We start from the raw sequence: 26,167 nt of genomic DNA, 5'->3' as shown, positions 1-26,167 counted from the left end.
TACTTTTTGATATTTTATATACAGTATGTAATATATATTTACTGTACTATTGGATATTTTATTTACAGTATATAAAATATATTTGGTGTACTTTTAGTTAATATTATATGTAGATTATATGAAATATATTTACTGTACTGTTTGATATTTCATGTACTGTATATAATATCTATTTTGTGTACTTTTTATATTTTATGTAAATTATATAATATATATTTGGCGTAGTTTTTGATATTTTACATAGAGTGTGCAATATATATTTACTGTAATTTTAGATTTTTTTTTAAGGTATATAGTATACATTTCGTTTAATTTTTGATATTTTATGTACAGTATATTAAATATAATTAGTGTATTTTTTGATTGTTTATTTACAGTATATATAACACATATTTGGTGTACTTTTTGGTATTTTATGTACAGTATGTAATATATATTTACTGTGCTTTTGGACATTTTATTTACATCATATAAAATGTATTTGGTGTACTTTCTGTTAATATTATATGTACAATATATGAAATAGATTTACTGTGCATTTTGATATTTAATGTACAGTATATAATATATATTTGGTATACATTTGATATTTTATGTAAATTATAAAATATATTTTTGGTGTAGTTTTGATATTTTAAATAGAATGTGTAATATATATTTACTGTAATTTTTGATATTTTATTAACTGTAAATAATATATATTTTGAGTAATTTTTGATATTTTATGTACAGTATATTAAATATAATTACTGTAGTTTTTATAGTTTATTTACTGTATATATAACACATATTTGGTGTACTTTTTGACATTTTATGTACAGTATGTAATATATATTTACTGTACTATTGGATATTTTATTTACAGTATATAAAATATATTTGGTGTACTTTTAGTTAATATTATATGTACAATATATGAAATATATTTACTTTACATTTTGATATTTCATGTACTGTATATAATATCTATTTGGTGTACTTTTGATATTTTATGTAAATTATATAATATATATTTGGCGTAGTTTTTGATATTATACCTAGAGTGTGTAATATATATTTACTGTAATTTTAAATGTTTTTTTACGATATATAGTATACATTTCGTGTAATTTTTGATATTTTATGTACAGTATATTAAATATAATTACTGTAGTTTTTGATTGTTTATTTACAGTATATATAACACATATTTGGTGTACTTTTTGATATTTTATGTACAGTATGTAATATATATTTACTGTACTATTGGATATTTTATTTACAGTATATAAAATGTATTTGGTGTACTCTTAGTTAATATTATATGTACAATATATGAAATATATTTACTGTACTTTTTGATATTTTATGTACTGTATATAATATCTATTTCGTGTACTTTTGATATTTTATGTAAATTATATAATATATATTTGGCGTAGTTTTTGATATTTTACATAGAGTGTGCAATATATATTTACTGTAATTTTAGATAGTTTTTTACGGTATATAGTATACATTTCGTGTAATTTTTGATATTTTATGTACACTATATTAAATATAATTAGTGTATTTTTTGATTGTTTATTTACAGTATATATAACACATATTTGTTGTACTTTTTGGTATTTTATGTACAGTATGTAATATATATTTACTGTGCTTTTGGACATTTTATTTACATTATATAAAATGTATTTGAGTACTTTCAGTTAATATTATATGTACAATATATGAAATAGATTTACTGTGTATTTTGATATTTAATGTACAGTATATAATATATATTTGGTGTACTTTTGATATTCTATGTAAATTATAAAATATATTTTTGGTGTAGTTTTGATATTTTAAATAGAATGTGTAATATATATTTACTGTAATTTTTGATATTTTATTAACTGTATATAATATACATTTTGAGTAATTTTTGATATTTTATGTACAGTATAATAAATGTAATTACTGTAGTTTTTATAGTTTATTTACAGTATATATAACACATATTTGGTGTACTTTTTGACATTTTATGTACAGTATGTAATATATATTTACTGTACTATTGTATATTTTATTTACAGTATATAAAATATATTTGGTGTACTTTTAGTTAATATTATATGTACAATATATGAAATATATTTACTGTACTTTTTGATATTTCATGTACTGTATATAATATCTATTTGGTATACTTTTGATATTTTATGTAAATTATATAATATATATTTGGCGTAGTTTTTGATATTTTACATAGAGTGTGTAATATATATTTACTGTAATTTTAGATATTTTTTTACGGTATATAGTATACATTTCGTGTAATTTTTGATATTTTATGTACAGTATATTAAATATAATTACTGTAGTTTTTGATTGTTTATTTACAGTATATAAAACACACATTTGGTGTACTTTTTGATATTTTATGTACAGTATGTAATACATATTTACTGTACTATTGGATATTTTATTTACAGTATATAAAATGTATTTGGTTTACTTTTAGTTAATATTATATGTACAATATATGAAATATATTTACTGTATTTTTGATATTTTATGTACTGTATATAATATCTATTTGGTGTACTTTTGATATTTTATGTAAATTATATAATATATATTTGGCATAGTTTTTGATATTTTACATAGAGTGTGCAATATATATTTACTGTAATTTTAGATATTTTTTTACGGTATATAGTATACATTTCGTGTAATTTTTGATATTTTATGTACTGTATATTAAATATAATTAGTGTATTTTTTGATTGTTTATTTACAGTATATATAACACATATTTGGTGTACTTTTTGGTATTTTATGTACAGTATGTATTATATATTTACTGTGCTTTTGGACATTTTATTTATATTATATAAAATGTATTTGGTGTACTTTCACTTAATATTATCTGTACAATATATGAAATAGATTTACTGTGCATTTTGATATTTAATGTACAGTATATAATATATATTTGGTGTACTTTTGATATTTTATGTAAATTATAAAATATATTTTTGGTGTAGTTTTGATATTTTAAATAGAATGTGTAATATATATTTACTGTAATTTTTGATATTTTATTAACAGTATATGATATACATTTGGAGTAAGTTTGATATTTTATGTACAGTATATTAAGTATAATTACTGTAGTTTTTATAGTTTATTTACAGTATATATAACACATATTTGGTATACTTTTTGACATTTTATGTACAGTATGTAATATATATTTACTGTACTATTGGATACTTTATTTACAGTATATAAAATGTATTTGGTGTACTTTTTGTTAATATTATATGTATAATATATGAAATATATTTACTGTACTTTTTGATATTTTATGTACTGTATATAATATCTATTTGGTGTACTTTTGATATTTTATGTAAATTATATAATATATATTTGGCGTAGATTTGATATTTTACCTAGAGTGTGCAATATATATTTACTGTAATTTTAGATATTTTTTTTACGGTATATAGTATACATTTCGTGTAATTTTTGATATTTTCTGTACAGTATATTAAATATAATTAGTGTATTTTTTGATTGTTTATTTACAGTATATATAACCCATATTTGGTGTACTTTTTGGTATTTTATGTACAGTATGTAATATATATTTACTGTGCTTTTGGACATTTTATTGACATTTTATAAAATGTATTTGGTGTACTTTCAGTTAATATTATATGTACAATATATGAAATAGATTTACTGTGCATTTTGATATTAAATGTACAGTATATAATATATATTTGGTGTACTTTTGATATTTTATGTAAATTATAAAATATATTTTTGGTGTAGTTTTGATATTTTAAATAGAATATGTAATATATATTTACTGTAATTTTTGATATTTTATTAACAGTATATAATATACATTTTGATTAATTTTTGATATTTTATGTACATTATATTAAATATAATTACTGTAGTTTTTATAGTTTATTTACAGTATATATAACACATATTTAGTGTACTTTTTGACATTTTATATACAGTATGTAATATATATTTACTGTACTATTGGATATTTTATTTACAGTATATAAAATATATCTGGTGTACTTTTAGTTAATATTATATGTACAATATATGAAATATATTTACTGTACTTTTTGATATTTCATGTACTGTATATAATATCTATTTGGTGTACTTTTGATATTTTATGTAAATTATATAATATATATTTGGCGTAGTTTTTGATATTTTACATAGAGTGTGTAATATATATTTACTGTAATTTTGGATATTTTTTTTACGGTATATAGTATACATTTCGTGTAATTTTTGATATTTTATGTACAGTATATTAAATATAATTACTGTAGTTTTTGATTTTTTATTTACAGTATATATAACACATATTTGGTGTACTTTTTGATATTTTATGTACATTATGTAATATATATTTACTGTACTATAGGATATTTTATTTACAGTATATAAAATGTATTTGGTGTACTTTTAGTTAATATTATATGTACAATATATGAAATATATTTACTCTAGTTTTTGATATTTCATGTACTGTATATAATATCTATTTGGTGTACTTTTGATATTTTATGTAAATTATATAATATATATTTGGCGTAGTTTTTGATATTTTACGTAGAGTGTGTAATATATATTTACTGTAATTTTAGATTTTTTTACGGTATATAGTATACATTTCATGTAATTTTTGATATTTTATGTACAGTATATTAAATATAATTACTGTCGTTTTTGATTTTTTATTTACAGTATATATAACACATATTTGGTGTACTTTTTGATATTTTATGTACAGTATGTAATATATATTTACTGTACTATTGGATATTTTATTTACAGTATATAAAATATATTTGGTGTACATTTAGTTAATATTATATGTACAATATATGAAATATATTTACTCTAGTTTTTGATATTTCATGTACTGTATATAATATCTATTTGGTGTACTTTTGATATTTTATGTAAATTCTATAATGTATATTTGGCGTAGTTTTTGATATTTTACGTAGAGTGTGTAATATATATTTACTGTAATTTTAGATATTTTTTTACGGTATATAGTATACATTTCGTGTAATTTTTGATATTTTATGTACAGTATATTAAATGTAATTACTGTAGTTTTTGATTGTTTATTTACAGTATATATAACACCCATTTGGTGTACTTTTTGATATTTTATGTACAGTATGTAATATATATTTACTGCACTATTGGACATTTTATTTACAGTATATAAAATGTATTTGGTGTACTTTTAGTTAATATGATATGTACAATATATGAGATATATTTACTGTACTTTTTGATATTTTATGTACTGTATATAATATCTATTTGGTGTACTTTTGATATTTTATGTAAATTATATAATATATATTTGGCGTAGTTTTTGATATTTTACATAGAGTGTGCAATATATATTTACTGTAATTTTAGATTTTTTTTTATAGTATATAGTAGACATTTCGTGTAATTTTTGATATTTTATGTACAGTATATTAAATATAATTAGTGTATTTTTTGATTGTTTATTTACAGTATATATAACACTTATTTGGTGTACTTTTTGGTATTTTATGTACAGTATGTAATATATATTTACTGTGCTTTTGGACATTTTATTTACATTATATAAAATGTATTTGGTGTACTTTCAGTTAATATTATATGTACAATATATGAAGTAGATTTACTGTGCATTTTGATATTTAATGTACAGTATATAATATCTATTTGGTGTACTTTTGATATTTTATGTAAATTATATAATATATATTTGGCGTAGTTTTTGATATTTTAGAGTGTGCAATATATATTTACTGTAATTTTAGATATTTTTTTTACGGTATATAGTATACATTTCGTGTAATTGTTGATATTTTATGTACAGTATATTAAATATAATTAGTGTATTTTTGATTGTTTATTTACAGTATATATAACACATATTTGGTGTACTTTTTGGTATTTTATGTACAGTATGTATTATATATTTACTGTGCTTTTGGACATTTTATTTACATTATATAAAATGTATTTGGTGTACTTTCAGTTAATATTATATGTACAATATATGAAATAGATTTACTGTGCATTTTGATAATTAATGTACAGTATATAATATACATTTGGTGTACTTTTGATATTTTATGTAAATTATAAAATATATTTTTGGTGTAGTTTTGATATTTTAAGTAGAATGTGTAATATATATTTACTGTAATTTTTGATATTTTATTAACAGTATATAATATACATTTTGAGTAATTTTAGATATTTTATGTACAGTATATTAAATATAATTACTGTACTTTTTATAGTTCATTTACAGTATATATAACACATATTTGGTGTACTTTTTGACATTTTATGTACAGTATGTAAGATATATTTACTGTACTATTGGATATTTTATTTACAGTATATAAAATGTATTTGGTGTACTTTTAGTTAATATTATATATACAATATATGAAATATATTTACTGTACTTTTTGATATTTTATGTACTGTATATAATATCTATTTGGTGTACTTTTGATATTTTATGTAAATTACATAATATATATTTTGCGTAGATTTGATATTTTACATAGAGTGTGCAATATATATTTTCCGTAATTTTAGATTTTTTTTTACGGTATATAGTATACATTTCGTGTAATTTTTGATATTTTATGTACAGTATATTAAATATAATTAGTGTAGTTTTTGATTGTTTATTTACAGTATATATAACACATATTTGGTGTACTTTTTGGTATTTTATGTACAGTATGTAATATATATTTACTGTGCTTTTGGACATTTTATTTACATTATATAAAATGTATTTGGTGTACTTTCAGTTAATATTATATGTACCATATATGAAATAGATTTACTGTGCATTTTGATATTTAATGTACAGTATATAATATATATTTGGTGTTCTTTTGATATTTTATGTAAATTATAAAATATATTTTTGGTGTAGTTTTGATATTTTAAATAGAATGTGTAATATATATTTACGGTAATTTTTGATATTTTATTAACAGTATATAACATACATTTTGAGTAATTTTTGATATTTAATGTACACTATATTAAATATAATTCCTGTAGTTTTTATAGTTTATTTACAGTATATATAACACATATTTGGTGTACTTTTTGACATTTTATGTACAGTATGTAATATATATTTACTGTACTATTGGATATTTAATTTACAGTATATAAAATATATTTGGTGTACTTTTAGTTAATATTATATGTACAATATATGAAATATATTTACTGTACTTTTTGATATTTCATGTACTGTATATAATATCTATTTGGTGTACTTTTGATATTTTATGTAAATTACATAATATATATTTTGGGTAGATTTGATATTTTACATAGAGTGTGCAATATATATTTTCCGTAATTTTAGATTTTTTTTTACGTTATATAGTATACATTTCGTGTAATTTTTGATATTTTATGTACAGTATATTAAATATGATTAGTGTATTTTTTGATTGTTTATTTACAGAATATATAACACATATTTGGTGTACTTTTTGGTATTTTATGTACAGTATGTAATATATATTTACTGTGCTTTTGGACATTTTATTTACATTATATAAAATGTATTTGGTGTACTTTCAGTTAATATTATATGTACAATATATGAAATAGATTTACTGTGCATTTTGATATTTAATGTACAGTATATAATATATATTTGGTGTACTTTTGATATTTTATGTAAATTATAAAATATATTTTTGGTGTAGTTTTGATATTTTAAATAGAATGTGTAATATATATTTACTGTAATTTTTGATATTTTATTAACAGTATATAATATACATTTTGAGTAATTTTTGATATTTTATGTACAGCATATTAAATATAATTACTGTAGTTTTTATAGTTTATTTACAGAATATATAACACATATTTGGTGTACTTTTTGACATTTTATGTACAGTATGTAATATATATTTACTGTACTATTGGATATTTTATTTACAGTATATAAAATATATTTGGTGTACTTTTAGTTAATATTATATGTACAATATATGAAATATATTTACTGTACATTTTGATATTTCATGTACTGTATATAATATCTATTTGGTGTACTTTTGATATTTTATGTAAATTATATAATATATATTTGGCGTAGTCTTTGATATTTCACATAGAGTGTGTAATATATATTTACTGTAATTTTAGATTTTTTTTATGGTATATAGTATACATTTCGTGTAATTTTTGATATTTTATGTACAGTATATTAAATATAATTACTGAAGTTTTTGATTGTTTATTTACAGTATATATAACACATATTTGTGTACTTTTTGATATTTTATGTACAGTATGTAATATATATTTACTGTACTATTGGATATTTTATTTACAGTATATAAAATGTATTTGGTGTACTTTTAGTTAATATTATATGTACCATATATGAAATATATTTACTGTACTTTTTGATATTTTATGTACTCTATATAATATCTATTTGGTGTACTTTTGATATTTTATGTAAATTATATAATATATATTTGGCGTAGTTTTTGATATTTTACATAGTGTGTGCAATATATATTTACTGTAATTTTAGATATTTTTTTATGGTACATAGTATACATTTCATGTAATTTTTGATCTTTTATGTACAGTATATTAAATATAATTACTGTATTTTTTGATTGTTTATTTACAGTATATATAACACATATTTGGTGTACTTTTTGATATTTTATGTACAGTATGTAATATATATTTACTGTACCGTTGGATAATTTATTTACTGTATATAAAATGTATTTGGTGTACTTTTAGTTAATATTATATGTCCAATATATGAAATATATTTACTGTACTTTTTGATATTTTATGTACTGTATATAATATCTATTTGGTGTACATTTGATATTTTATGTAAATTATATAATATATATTTGGCGTAGTTTTTGATATATTACATAGAGTGTGCAATATATATTTACTGTAATTTTAGATTTTTTTTACAGTATATAGTATACATTTCGTGAAATTTTTGATATTTAATGTACAGTATATTAAATATAATTAGTGTAATTTTTGATTGTTTATTTACAGTATATATAACCCATATTTGGTGTACTTTTTGGTATTTTATGTACAGTATGTAATATATATTTACTGTGCTTTTGGACATTTTATTTACATTATATAAAATGTATTTGGTGAACTTTCAGTTAATATTATATGTACAATATATGAAATAGATTTACTGTGCATTTTGATATTTAATGTACAGTATATAATATATATTTGGTGTACTTTTGATATTTTATGTAAATTATAAAATATATTTTTGGTGTAGTATTGATATTTTAAATAGAATGTGTAATATATATTTACTGTAATTTTTGATATTTTATTAACAGTATATAATATACATTTTGAGTAATTTTTGATATTTTATGTACAGTATATTAAATATAACTACTGTAGATTTTATAGTTTATTTACAGTATATATAACACATATTTGGTGTACTTTTTGACATTTTATGTACAGTATGTAATATATATTTACTGTACTATTGGATATTTTATTTACAGTATATAAAATATATTTGGTGTACTTTTAGTTAATATTATATGTACAATATATGAAATATATTTACTGTACTTTTTGATATTTCATGTACTGTATATAATATCTATTTGGTGTACTTTTGATATTTTATGTAAATTATATAATATATATTTGGCGTAGTTTTTGATATTTTACATAGAGTGTGTAATATATATTTACTGTAATTTTAGATATTTTTTTTACGGTATATAGTATACATTTCGTGTAATTTTTGATCTTTTATGTACAGTATATTAAATATAATTACTGTAGTTTATGATTGTTTATTTACAGTATATATAACACATATTTGGTGTACTTTTTGATATTTTATGTACAGTATGTAATATATATATACTGTCCTATTGGATATTTTATTTACAGTATATAAAATGTATTTGGTGTACTTTTAGTTAATATTATATGTACAATATATGAAATATATTTACTGTACTTTTTGATATTTTATGTGCTGTATATAATATCTATTTGGTGTACTTTTGATATTTTATGTAAATTATATAATATATATTTGGCGTAGTTTTTGATATTTTACATAGAGTGTGCAATATATATTTACTGTAATTTTAGATTTTTTTTACGGTATATAGTGTACATTTCGTGTAATTTTTGATATTTAATGTACAGTATATTAAATATAATTAGTGTGTTTTTTGATTGTTTATTTACAGTATATATAACACATATTTGGTGTACTTTTTGGTATTTTATGTACAGTATGTTATATATATTTACTGTGCTTTGGACATTTTATTTACATTATATAAAATGTATTTGGTGTACTTTCAGTTAATATTATATGTACAATATATGAAATAGATTTACTGTGCATTTTGATATTTAATGTACAGTATATAATATATATTTGGTGTACTTTTGATATTTTATGTATATTATAAAATATATTTTTGGTGTAGTATTGATATTTTAAATAGAATGTGTAATATATATTTACTGTAATTTTTGATATTTTATTAACAGTATATAATATACATTTTGAGTAATTTTTGATATTTTATGTACAGTATATTAAATATAATTACTGTAGTTTTTATAGTTTATTTACAGTATATATAACACATATTTGGTGTACTTTTTGACATTTTATGTACAGTATGTAATATATATTTACTGTACTATTGGATATTTTATTTACAGTATATAAAATATATTTGGTGTACTTTTAGTTAATATTATATGTACAATATATGAAATATATTTAGTGTACTTTTTGATATTTCATGTACTGTATATAATATCTATTTGGTGTACTTTTGATATTTTATATAAATTATATAGTATATATTTGGCGTAGATTTTGATATTTTACATAGAGTGTGTAATATATATTTACTGTAATTTTAGATATTTTTTTTACGGTATATAGTATACATTTCGTGTAATTTTTGACCTTTTATGTACAGTATATTAAATATAATTACTGTAGTTTTTGATTGTTTATTTACAGTATATATAACACATATTTGGTGTACTTTTTGATATTTTATGTACAGTATGTAATATATATTTACTGTACTATTGGATATTTTATTTACAGTATATAAAATGTATTTGGTGTACTTTTAGTTAATATTATATGTACAATATATGAAATATATTTACTGTACCTTTTGATAATTTATGTACTGTATATAATATCTATTTGGTGTACTTTTGATATTTTATGTAAATTATATAATATATATTTGGTGTAGTTTTTGGTATTTTACATAGATTGTTCAATATATATTTACTGTAATTTTAGATTTTTTTTACGGTATATAGTGTACATTTCGTGTAATTTTTGATATTTAATGTACAGTATATTAAATATAATTAGTGTATTTTTTGATTGTTTATTTACAGTATATATAACCCATATTTGGTGTACTTTTTGGTATTTTATGTACAGTATGTAATATATATTTACTGTGCTTTTGGACATTTTATTTACATTATATAAAATGTATTTGGTGTACTTTCAGTTAATATTATATGTACAATATATGAAATAGATTTACTGTGCATTTTGATATTTAATGTACAGTATATAATATATGTTTGGTATACTTTTGATATTTTATGTAAATTATAAAATATATTTTTGGTGTAGTTTTAATATTTTAAATAGAATGTGTAATATATATTTACTGTAATTTTTGATATTTTATTAACAGTATATAATATACATTTTGAGTAATTTTTGATATTTTATGTACAGTATATTAAATATAATTACTGTACTATTTATAGTTTATTTACAGTATATATAACACATAGTTGGTGTACTTTTTGACATTTTATGTACAGTATGTAATATATACTTACTGTACTATTGGATATTTTATTTACAGTATATAAAATATATTTGGTGTACTTTTAGTTAATATTATATGTACAATATATGAAATATATTTACTGTACTTTTTGATATTTCATGTACTGTATATAATATCTATTTGGTGTACTTTTGATATTTTATGTAAATTATATAATATATATTTGGCGTAGTTTTTGATATTTTACATAGAGTGTGCAATATATATTTACTGTAATTTTAGATAATTTTTTTACGGTATATAGTATACATTTCGTGTAATTTTTGATATTTTATGTACAGTATATTAAATATGATTAGTGTATTTTTTGATTGTTTATTTACAGAATATATAACACATATTTGGTGTACTTTTTGGTATTTTATGTACAGTATGTAATATATATTTACTGTGCTTTTGGACATTTTATTTACATTATATAAAATGTATTTGGTGTACTTTCAGTTAATATTATATGTACAATATATGAAATAGATTTACTGTGCATTTTGATATTTAATGTACAGTATATAATATATATTTGGTGTACTTTTGATATTTTATGTAAATTATAAAATATATTTTTGGTGTAGTTTTGATATTTTAAATAGAATGTGTAATATATATTTACTGTAATTTTTGATATTTTATTAACCGTATATAATATACATTTTGAGTAATTTTTGATATTTTATGTACAGCATATTAAATATAATTACTGTAGTTTTTATAGTTTATTTACAGTATATATAACACATATTTGGTGTACTTTTTGACATTTTATGTACAGTATGTAATATATATTTACTGTACTATTGGATATTTAATTTACAGTATATAAAATATATTTGGTGTACTTTTAGTTAATATTATATGTACAATATATGAAATATATTTACTGTACATTTTGATATTTCATGTACTGTATATAATATCTATTTGGTGTACTTTTGATATTTGATGTAAATTATATAATATATATTTGGCGTAGTCTTTGATATTTCACATAGAGTGTGTAATATATATTTACTGTAATTTTAGATTTTTTTTATGGTATATAGTATACATTTCGTGTAATTTTTGATATTTTATGTACAGTATATTAAATATAATTACTGAAGTTTTTGATTGTTTATTTACAGTATATATAACACATATTTGTGTACTTTTTGATATTTTATGTACTGTATGTAATATATATTTACTGTACTATTGGATATTTTATTTACAGTATATAAAATGTATTTGGTGTACTTTTAGTTAATATTATATGTACCATATATGAAATATATTTACTGTACTTTTTGATATTTTATGTACTCTATATAATATCTATTTGGTGTACTTTTGATATTTTATGTAAATTATATAATATATATTTGGCGTAGTTTTTGATATTTTACATAGTGTGTGCAATACATATTTACTGTAATTTTAGATATTTTTTTTATGGTATATAGTATACATTTCATGTAATTTTTTATCTTTTATGTACAGTATATTAAATATAATTACTGTATTTTTTGATTGTTTATTTACAGTATATATAACACATATTTGGTGTACTTTTTGATATTTTATGTACAGTATGTAATATATATTTACTGTACCGTTGGATAATTTATTTACTGTATATAAAATGTATTTGGTGTACTTTTAGTTAATATTATATGTCCAATATATGAAATATATTTACTGTACTTTTTGATATTTTATGTACTGTATATAATATCTATTTGGTGTACATTTGATATTTTATGTAAATTATATAATATATATTTGGCGTAGTTTTTGATATTTTACATAGAGTGTGCAATATATATTTACTGTAATTTTAGATTTTTTTTACAGTATATAGTATACATTTCGTGAAATTTTTGATATTTAATGTACAGTATATTAAATATAATTAGTGTAATTTTTGATTGTTTATTTACAGTATATATAACCCATATTTGGTGTACTTTTTGGTATTTTATGTACAGTATGTAATATATATTTACTGTGCTTTTGGACATTTTATTTACATTATATAAAATGTATTTGGTGAACTTTCAGTTAATATTATATGTACAATATATGAAATAGATTTACTGTGCATTTTGATATTTAATGTACAGTATATAATATATATTTGGTGTACTTTTGATATTTTATGTAAATTATAAAATATATTTTTGGTGTAGTATTGATATTTTAAATAGAATGTGTAATATATATTTACTGTAATTTTTGATATTTTATTAACAGTATATAATATACATTTTGAGTAATTTTTGATATTTTATGTACAGTATATTAAATATAACTACTGTAGATTTTATAGTTTATTTACAGTATATATAACACATATTTGGTGTACTTTTTGACATTTTATGTACAGTATGTAATATATATTTACTGTACTATTGGATATTTTATTTACAGTATATAAAATATATTTGGTGTACTTTTAGTTAATATTATATGTACAATATATGAAATATATTTACTGTACTTTTTGATATTTCATGTACTGTATATAATATCTATTTGGTGTACTTTTGATATTTTATGTAAATTATATAATATATATTTGGCGTAGTTTTTGGTATTTTACATAGAGTGTGTAATATATATTTACTGTAATTTTAGATATTTTTTTTACGGTATATAGTATACATTTCGTGTAATTTTTGATCTTTTATGTACAGTAGATTAAATATAATTACTGTAGTTTATGATTGTTTATTTACAGTATATATAACACATATTTGGTGTACTTTTTGATATTTTATGTACAGTATGTAATATATATTTACTGTCCTATTGGATATTTTATTTACAGTATATAAAATGTATTTGGTGTACTTTTAGTTAATATTATATGTACAATATATGAAATATATTTACTGTACTTTTTGATATTTTATGTGCTGTATATAATATCTATTTGGTGTACTTTTGATATTTTATGTAAATTATATAATATATATTTGGCGTAGTTTTTGATATTTTACATAGAGTGTGCAATATATATTTACTGTAATTTTAGATTTTTTTTACGGTATATAGTGTACATTTCGTGTAATTTTTGATATTTAATGTACAGTATATTAAATATAATTAGTGTGTTTTTTGATTGTTTATTTACAGTATATATAACACATATTTGGTGTACTTTTTGGTATTTTATGTACAGTATGTAATATATATTTACTGTGCTTTTGGACATTTTATTTACATTATATAAAATGTATTTGGTGTACTTTCAGTTAATATTATATGTACAATATATGAAATAGATTTACTGTGCATTTTGATATTTAATGTACAGTATATAATATATATTTGGTGTACTTTTGATATTTTATGTATATTATAAAATATATTTTTGGTGTAGTATTGATATTTTAAATAGAATGTGTAATATATATTTACTGTAATTTTTGATATTTTATTAACAGTACATAATATACATTTTGAGTAATTTTTGATATTTTATGTACAGTATATTAAATATAATTACTGTAGTTTTTATAGTTTATTTACAGTATATATAACACATATTTGGTGTACTTTTTGACATTTTATGTACAGTATGTAATATAGATTTACTGTACTATTGGATATTTTATTTACAGTATATAAAATATATTTGGTGTACTTTTAGTTAATATTATATGTACAATATATGAAATATATTTACTGTACTTTTTGATATTTCATGTACTGTATATAATATCTATTTGGTGTACTTTTGATATTTTATATAAATTATATAGTATATATTTGGCGTAGATTTTGATATTTTACATAGAGTGTGTAATATATATTTACTGTAATTTTAGATATTTTTTTTACGGTATATAGTATACATTTCGTGTAATTTTTGATCTTTTATGTACAGTATATTAAATATAATTACTGTAGTTTTTGATTGTTTATTTACAGTATATATAACACATATTTGGTGTACTTTTTGATATTTTATGTACAGTATGTAATATATATTTACTGTACTATTGGATATTTTATTTACAGTATATAAAATGTATTTGGTGTACTTTTAGTTAATATTATATGTACAATATATGAAATATATTTACTGTACCTTTTGATAATTTATGTACTGTATATAATATCTATTTGGTGTACTTTTGATATTTTATGTAAATTATATAATATATATTTGGCGTAGTTTTTGGTATTTTACATAGAGTGTGCAATATATATTTACTGAAATTTTAGATTTTTTTTACGGTATATAGTGTACATTTCGTGTAATTTTTGATATTTAATGTACAGTATATTAAATATAATTAGTGTATTTTTTGATTGTTTATTTACAGTATATATAACACATATTTGGTGTACTTTTTGGTATTTTATGTGCAGTATGTAATATATATTTACTGTGCTTTTGGACATTTTATTTACATTATATAAAATGTATTTGGTGTACTTTCAGTTAATATTATAGGTACAATATATGAAATAGATTTACTGTGCATTTTGATATTTAATGTACAGTATATAATATATATTTGGTGTACTTTTGATATTTTATGTAAATTATAAAATATATTTTTGGTGTAGTATTGATATTTTAAATTGAATGTGTAATATATATTTACTGTAATTTTTGATATTTTATTAACAGTATATAATATACATTTTGAGTAATTTTTGATATTTTATGTACAGTATATTAAATATAATTACTGTAGTTTTTATAGTTTATTTACAGTATATATAACACATATTTGGTGTACTTTTTGACATTTTATGTACAGTATGTAATATATATTTACTGTACTATTGGATATTTTATTTACAGTATATAAAATATATTTGGTGTACTTTTAGTTAATATTATATGTACAATATATGAAATATATTTACTGTACATTTTGATATTTCATGTACTGTATATAATATCTATTTGGTGTACTTTTGATATTTTATGTAAATTATATAATATATATTTGGCGTAGTCTTTGATATTTCACATAGAGTGTGTAATATATATTTACTGTAATTTTAGATTTTTTTTATGGTATATAGTATACATTTCGTGTAATTTTTGATATTTTATGTACAGTACATTAAATATAATTACTGTAGTTTTTGATTGATTATTTACAGTATATATAACACATATTTGTGTACTTTTTGATATTTTATGTACAGTATGTAATATATATTTACTGTACTATTGGATATTTTATTTACAGTATATAAAATATATTTGGTGTACCTTTAGTTAATATTATATGTACCATATATGAAATATATTTACTGTACTTTTTGATATTTTATGTACTCTATATAATATCTATTCGGTGTACTTTTGATATTTTATGTAAATTAAATAATATATATTTGGCGTAGTTTTTGATATTTTACATAGTGTGTGCAATATATATTTACTGTAATTTTAGATATTTTTTTATGGTATATAGTATACATTTCATGTAATTTTTGATCTTTTATGTACAGTATATTAAATATAATTACTGTATTTTTTGATTGTTTATTTACAGTATATATAACACATATTTGGTGTACTTTTTGATATTTTATGTACAGTATGTAATATATATTTACTGTACTATTGGATATTTTATTTACAGTATATAAAATGTATTTGGTGTACTTTGAGTTAATATTATATGTTCAATATATGAAATATATTTACTGTACATTTTGATATTTTATGTACTCTATATAATATCTATTTGGTGTACTTTTGATATTTTATGTAAATTATATAATATATATTTGGCTTAGATTTTGATATTTTACATAGAGTGTGCAATATATATTTACTGTAATTATAGATTTTTTTTACGGTATATAGTATACATTTCGTGTAATTTTTGATATTTTATGTACAGTATATTAAATATAATTAGTGTATTTTTTGATTGTTTATTTACAGTATATATAACACATATTTGGTGTACTTTTTGGTATTTTATGTACAGTATGTAATATATATTTACTGTGCTTTTGGACATTTTATTTACATTATATAAAATGTATTTGGTGTACTTTCAGTTAATATTATATGTACAATATATGAAGTAGATTTACTGTGCATTTTGATATTTAATGTACAGTATATAATATATATTTGGTGTTCTTTTGATATTTTATGTAAATTATAAAATATATTTTTGGTGTAGTTTTGATATTTTAAATAGAATGTGTAATATATATTTACTGTAATTTTTGATATTTTATTAACAGTATATAATATACATTTTGAGTAATTTTTGATATTTTATGTAAAGTATATTAAATATAATTACTGTAGTTTTTATAGTTTATTTACAGTATATATAACACATATTTGGTGTACTTTTTGACATTTTATGTACAGTATGTAATATATATTTACTGTACTATTGGATATTTTATTTACAGTTTATAAAATATATTTGGTGTACTTTAGTTAATATTATATGTACAATATATGAAATATATTTACTGTACTTTTTGATATTTCATGTACTGTATATAATATCTATTTGGTGTACTTTTGATATTTTATGTAAATTATATAATATATATTTGGTGTAGTTTTTGATATTTTACATAGAGTGTGTAATATATATTTACTGTAATTTTAGATAATTTTTATACGGTATATAGTATACATTTCGTGTAATTTTTGATCTTTTATGTACAGTATATTAAATATAATTAGTGTATTTTTTGATTCTTTATTTACAGTATATATAACACATATTTGGTGTACTTTTTGATATTTTATGTACAGTATGTAATATATATTTACTGTACTATTGGATATTTTATTTACAGTATATAAAATGTATTTGGTGTACTTTTAGTTAATATTATATGTACAATATATGAAATATATTTACTGTACTTTTTGATATTTTATGTACTGTATATAATATCTATTTGGTGTACTTTTGATATTTTATGTAAATTATATAATATATATTTGGCGTAGTTTTTGATATTTTACATAGAGTGTGCAATATATATTTACTGTAATTTTAGATTTTTTTTACGGTATATAGTGTACATTTCATGTAATTTTTGATATTTAATGTACAGTATATTAAATATAATTAGTGTGTTTTTTGATTGTTTATTTACAGTATATATAACACATATTTGGTGTACTTTTTGGTATTTTATGTACAGTATGTAATATATATTTACTGTGCTTTTGGACATTTTATTTACATTATATAAAATGTATTTGGTGTACTTTCAGTTAATATTATATGTACAATATATGAAATAGATTTACTGTGCATTTTGATATTTAATGTACAGTATATAATATATATTTGGTGTACTTTTGATATTTTATGTATATTATAAAATACATTTTTGGTGTAGTATTGATATTTTAAATAGAATGTGTAATATATATTTACTGTAATTTTTGATATTTTATTAACAGTATATAATATACATTTTGAGTAATTTTTGATATTTTATGTACAGTATATTAAATATAATTACTGTAGTTTTTATAGTTTATTTACAGTATATATAACACATATTTGATGTACTTTTAGACATTTTATGTACAGTATGTAATATATATTTACTGTACTATTGGATATTTTATTTACAGTATATAAAATATATTTGGTGTACTTTTAGTTAATATTATATGTACAATATATGAAATATATTTACTGTACTTTTTGATATTTCATGTACTGTATATAATATCTATTTGGTGTACTTTTGATATTTTATGTAAATTATATAGTATATATTTGGCGTAGTTTTTGATATTTTACATAGAGTGTGTAATATATATTTACTGTAATTTTAGATATTTTTTTACGGTATATAGTATACATTTCGTGTAATTTTTGATCTTTTATGTACAGTATATTAAATATAATTACTGTAGTTTTTGATTGTTTATTTACAGTATATATAACACATATTTGGTGTACTTTTTGATATTTCATGTACAGTATGTAATATATATTTACTGTACTATTGGATATTTTATTTACAGTATATAAAATGTATTTGGTGTACTTTTAGTTAATATTATATGTACAATATATGAAATATATTTACTGTAGTTTTTGATAATTTATGTACTGTATATAATATCTATTTGGTGTACTTTTGATATTTTATGTAAATTATATAATATATATTTGGCGTAGTTTTTGGTATTTTACATAGATTGTGCAATATATATTTACTGTAATTTTAGATTTTTTTTACGGTATATAGTGTACATTTCGTGTAATTTTTGATATTTAATGTACAGTATATTAAATATAATTAGTGTATTTTTTGATTGTTTATTTACAGTATATATAACCCATATTTGGTGTACTTTTTGGTATTTTATGTACAGTATGTAATATATATTTACTGTGCTTTTGGACATTTTATTTACATTATATAAAATGTATTTGGTGTACTTTCAGTTAATATTATATGGACAATATATGAAATAGATTTACTGTGCATTTTGATATTTAATGTACAGTATATAATATATATTTGGTATACTTTTGATATTTTATGTAAATTATAAAATATATTTTTGGTGTAGTTTTAATATTTTAAATAGAATGTGTAATATATATTTACTGTAATTTTTGATATTTTATTAACAGTATATAATATACATTTTGAGTAATTTTTGATATTTTATGTACAGTATATTAAATATAATTACTGTACTATTTATAGATTATTTACAGTATATCTAACACATAGTTGGTGTACTTTTTGACATTTTATGTACAGTATGTAATATATACTTACTGTACTATTGGATATTTTATTTACAGTATATAAAATATATTTGGTGTACTTTGAGTTAATATTATATGTACAATATATGAAATATATTTACTGTACTTTTTGATATTTCATGTACTTTATATAATATCTATTTGGTGTACTTTTGATATTTTATGTAAATTATATAATATATATTTGGCGTAGTTTTTGATATTTTACATAGTGTGTGCAATATATATTTACTGTAATTTTAGATTTTTTTTATGGTATATAGTATACATTTCATGTAATTTTTGATCTTTTATGTACAGTATATTAAATATAATTACTGTATTTTTGATTGTTTATTTACAGTATATATAACACATATTTGGTGTACTTTTTGATATTTTATGTACAGTATGTAATATATATTTACTGTACTATTGGATATTTTATTTACAGTATATAAAATGTATTTGGTGTACTTTTAGTTAATATTATATGTTCAATATATGAAATATATTTACTGTACTTTTTGATATTTTATGTACTCTATATAATATCTATTTGGTGTACTTTTGATATTTTATGTAAATTATATAATATATATTTGGCGTAGTTTTTGATATTTTACATAGAGTGTGCAATATATATTTACTGTAATTATAGATTTTTTTTTACGGTATATAGTATACATTTCGTGTAATTTTTGATATTTTATGTACAGTATATTAAATATAATTAGTGTATTTTTTGATTGTTTATTTACAGTATATATAACACATATTTGGTGTACTTTTTGGTATTTTATGTACAGTATGTAATATATATTTACTGTGCTTTTGGACATTTTATTTACATTATATAAAATGTATTTGGTGTACTTTCAGTTAATATTATATGTACAATATATGAAGTAGATTTACTGTGCATTTTGATATTTAATGTACAGTATATAATATATATTTGGTGTTCTTTTGATATTTTATGTAAATTATAAAATATATTTTTGGTGTAGTTTTGATATTTTAAATAGAATGTGTAATATATATTTACTGTAATATTTGATATTTTATTAACAGTATATAATATACATTTTGAGTAATTTTTGATATTTTATGTAAAGTATATTAAATATAATTACTGTAGTTTTTATAGTTTATTTACAGTATATATAACACATATTTGGTGTACTTTTTGACATTTTATGTACAGTATGTAATATATATTTACTGTACTATTGGATATTTTATTTACAGTATATAAAATATATTTGGTGTACTTTTAGTTAATATTATATGTACAATATATGAAATATATTTACTGTACTTTTTGATATTTCATGTACTGTATATAATATCTATTTGGTGTACTTTTGATATTTTATGTAAATTATATAATATATATTTGGCGTAGTTTTTGATATTTTACATAGAGTGTGTAATATATATTTACTGTAATTTTAGATATTTTTTTTACGGTATATAGTATACATTTCGTGTAATTTTTGATCTTTTATGTACAGTAGATTAAATATAATTACTGTAGTTTATGATTGTTTATTTACAGTATATATAACACATATTTGGTGTACTTTTTGATATTTTATGTACAGTATGTAATATATATTTACTGTCCTATTGGATATTTTATTTACAGTATATAAAATGTATTTGGTGTACTTTTAGTTAATATTATATGTACAATATATGAAATATATTTACTGTACTTTTTGATATTTTATGTGCTGTATATAATATCTATTTGGTGTACTTTTGATATTTTATGTAAATTATATAATATATATTTGGCGTAGTTTTTGATATTTTACATAGAGTGTGCAATATATATTTACTGTAATTTTAGATTTTTTTTACGGTATATAGTGTACATTTCGTGTAATTTTTGATATTTAATGTACAGTATATTAAATATAATTAGTGTGTTTTTTGATTGTTTATTTACAGTATATATAACACATATTTGGTGTACTTTTTGGTATTTTATGTACAGTATGTAATATATATTTACTGTGCTTTTGGACATTTTATTTACATTATATAAAATGTATTTGGTGTACTTTCAGTTAATATTATATGTACAATATATGAAATAGATTTACTGTGCATTTTGATATTTAATGTACAGTATATAATATATATTTGGTGTACTTTTGATATTTTATGTATATTATAAAATATATTTTTGGTGTAGTATTGATATTTTAAATAGAATGTGTAATATATATTTACTGTAATTTTTGATATTTTATTAACAGTACATAATATACATTTTGAGTAATTTTTGATATTTTATGTACAGTATATTAAATATAATTACTGTAGTTTTTATAGTTTATTTACAGTATATATAACACATATTTGGTGTACTTTTTGACATTTTATGTACAGTATGTAATATAGATTTACTGTACTATTGGATATTTTATTTACAGTATATAAAATATATTTGGTGTACTTTTAGTTAATATTATATGTACAATATATGAAATATATTTACTGTACTTTTTGATATTTCATGTACTGTATATAATATCTATTTGGTGTACTTTTGATATTTTATATAAATTATATAGTATATATTTGGCGTAGATTTTGATATTTTACATAGAGTGTGTAATATATATTTACTGTAATTTTAGATATTTTTTTTACGGTATATAGTATACATTTCGTGTAATTTTTGATCTTTTATGTACAGTATATTAAATATAATTACTGTAGTTTTTGATTGTTTATTTACAGTATATATAACACATATTTGGTGTACTTTTTGATATTTTATGTACAGTATGTAATATATATTTACTGTACTATTGGATATTTTATTTACAGTATATAAAACGTATTTGGTGTACTTTTAGTTAATATTATATGTACAATATATGAAATATATTTACTGTACCTTTTGATAATTTATGTACTGTATATAATATCTATTTGGTGTACTTTTGATATTTTATGTAAATTATATAATATATATTTGGCGTAGTTTTTGGTATTTTACATAGAGTGTGCAATATATATTTACTGTAATTTTAGATTTTTTTTACGGTATATAGTGTACATTTCGTGTAATTTTTGATATTTAATGTACAGTATATTAAATATAATTAGTGTATTTTTTGATTGTTTATTTACAGTATATATAACCCATATTTGGTGTACTTTTTGGTATTTTATGTGCAGTATGTAATATATATTTACTGTGCTTTTGGACATTTTATTTACATTATATAAAATGTATTTGGTGTACTTTCAGTTAATATTATAGGTACAATATATGAAATAGATTTACTGTGCATTTTGATATTTAATGTACAGTATATAATATATATTTGGTGTACTTTTGATATTTTATGTAAATTATAAAATATATTTTTGGTGTAGTATTGATATTTTAAATTGAATGTGTAATATATATTTACTGTAATTTTTGATATTTTATTAACAGTATATAATATACATTTTGAGTAATTTTTGATATTTTATGTACAGTATATTAAATATAATTACTGTAGTTTTTATAGTTTATTTACAGTATATATAACACATATTTGGTGTACTTTTTGACATTTTATGTACAGTATGTAATATATATTTACTGTACTATTGGATATTTTATTTACAGTATATAAAATATATTTGGTGTACTTTTAGTTAATATTATATGTACAATATATGAAATATATTTACTGTACATTTTGATATTTCATGTACTGTATATAATATCTATTTGGTGTACTTTTGATATTTTATGTAAATTATATAATATATATTTGGCGTAGTCTTTGATATTTCACATAGAGTGTGTAATATATATTTACTGTAATTTTAGATTTTTTTTATGGTATATAGTATACATTTCGTGTAATTTTTGATATTTTATGTACAGTACATTAAATATAATTACTGTAGTTTTTGATTGATTATTTACAGTATATATAACACATATTTGTGTACTTTTTGATATTTTATGTACAGTATGTAATATATATTTACTGTACTATTGGATATTTTATTTACAGTATATAAAATATATTTGGTGTACCTTTAGTTAATATTATATGTACCATATATGAAATATATTTACTGTACTTTTTGATATTTTATGTACTCTATATAATATCTATTCGGTGTACTTTTGATATTTTATGTAAATTAAATAATATATATTTGGCGTAGTTTTTGATATTTTACATAGTGTGTGCAATATATATTTACTGTAATTTTAGATATTTTTTTATGGTATATAGTATACATTTCATGTAATTTTTGATCTTTTATGTACAGTATATTAAATATAATTACTGTATTTTTTGATTGTTTATTTACAGTATATATAACACATATTTGGTGTACTTTTTGATATTTTATGTACAGTATGTAATATATATTTACTGTACTATTGGATATTTTATTTACAGTATATAAAATGTATTTGGTGTACTTTGAGTTAATATTATATGTTCAATATATGAAATATATTTACTGTACATTTTGATATTTTATGTACTCTATATAATATCTATTTGGTGTACTTTTGATATTTTATGTAAATTATATAATATATATTTGGCTTAGATTTTGATATTTTACATAGAGTGTGCAATATATATTTACTGTAATTATAGATTTTTTTTACGGTATATAGTATACATTTCGTGTAATTTTTGATATTTTATGTACAGTATATTAAATATAATTAGTGTATTTTTTGATTGTTTATTTACAGTATATATAACACATATTTGGTGTACTTTTTGGTATTTTATGTACAGTATGTAATATATATTTACTGTGCTTTTGGACATTTTATTTACATTATATAAAATGTATTTGGTGTACTTTCAGTTAATATTATATGTACAATATATGAAGTAGATTTACTGTGCATTTTGATATTTAATGTACAGTATATAATATATATTTGGTGTTCTTTTGATATTTTATGTAAATTATAAAATATATTTTTGGTGTAGTTTTGATATTTTAAATAGAATGTGTAATATATATTTACTGTAATTTTTGATATTTTATTAACAGTATATAATATACATTTTGAGTAATTTTTGATATTTTATGTAAAGTATATTAAATATAATTACTGTAGTTTTTATAGTTTATTTACAGTATATATAACACATATTTGGTGTACTTTTTGACATTTTATGTACAGTATGTAATATATATTTACTGTACTATTGGATATTTTATTTACAGTTTATAAAATATATTTGGTGTACTTTAGTTAATATTATATGTACAATATATGAAATATATTTACTGTACTTTTTGATATTTCATGTACTGTATATAATATCTATTTGGTGTACTTTTGATATTTTATGTAAATTATATAATATATATTTGGTGTAGTTTTTGATATTTTACATAGAGTGTGTAATATATATTTACTGTAATTTTAGATAA

This window comes from Pan paniscus, chromosome 23, assembly GCF_029289425.2.
Source record: "Pan paniscus chromosome 23, NHGRI_mPanPan1-v2.0_pri, whole genome shotgun sequence".
Classification (NCBI taxonomy): Eukaryota; Metazoa; Chordata; class Mammalia; order Primates; family Hominidae; genus Pan; species Pan paniscus.
The sequence above is the reverse complement of the archived record's forward strand: the minus strand, read 5'-3'. Positions refer to the sequence as shown.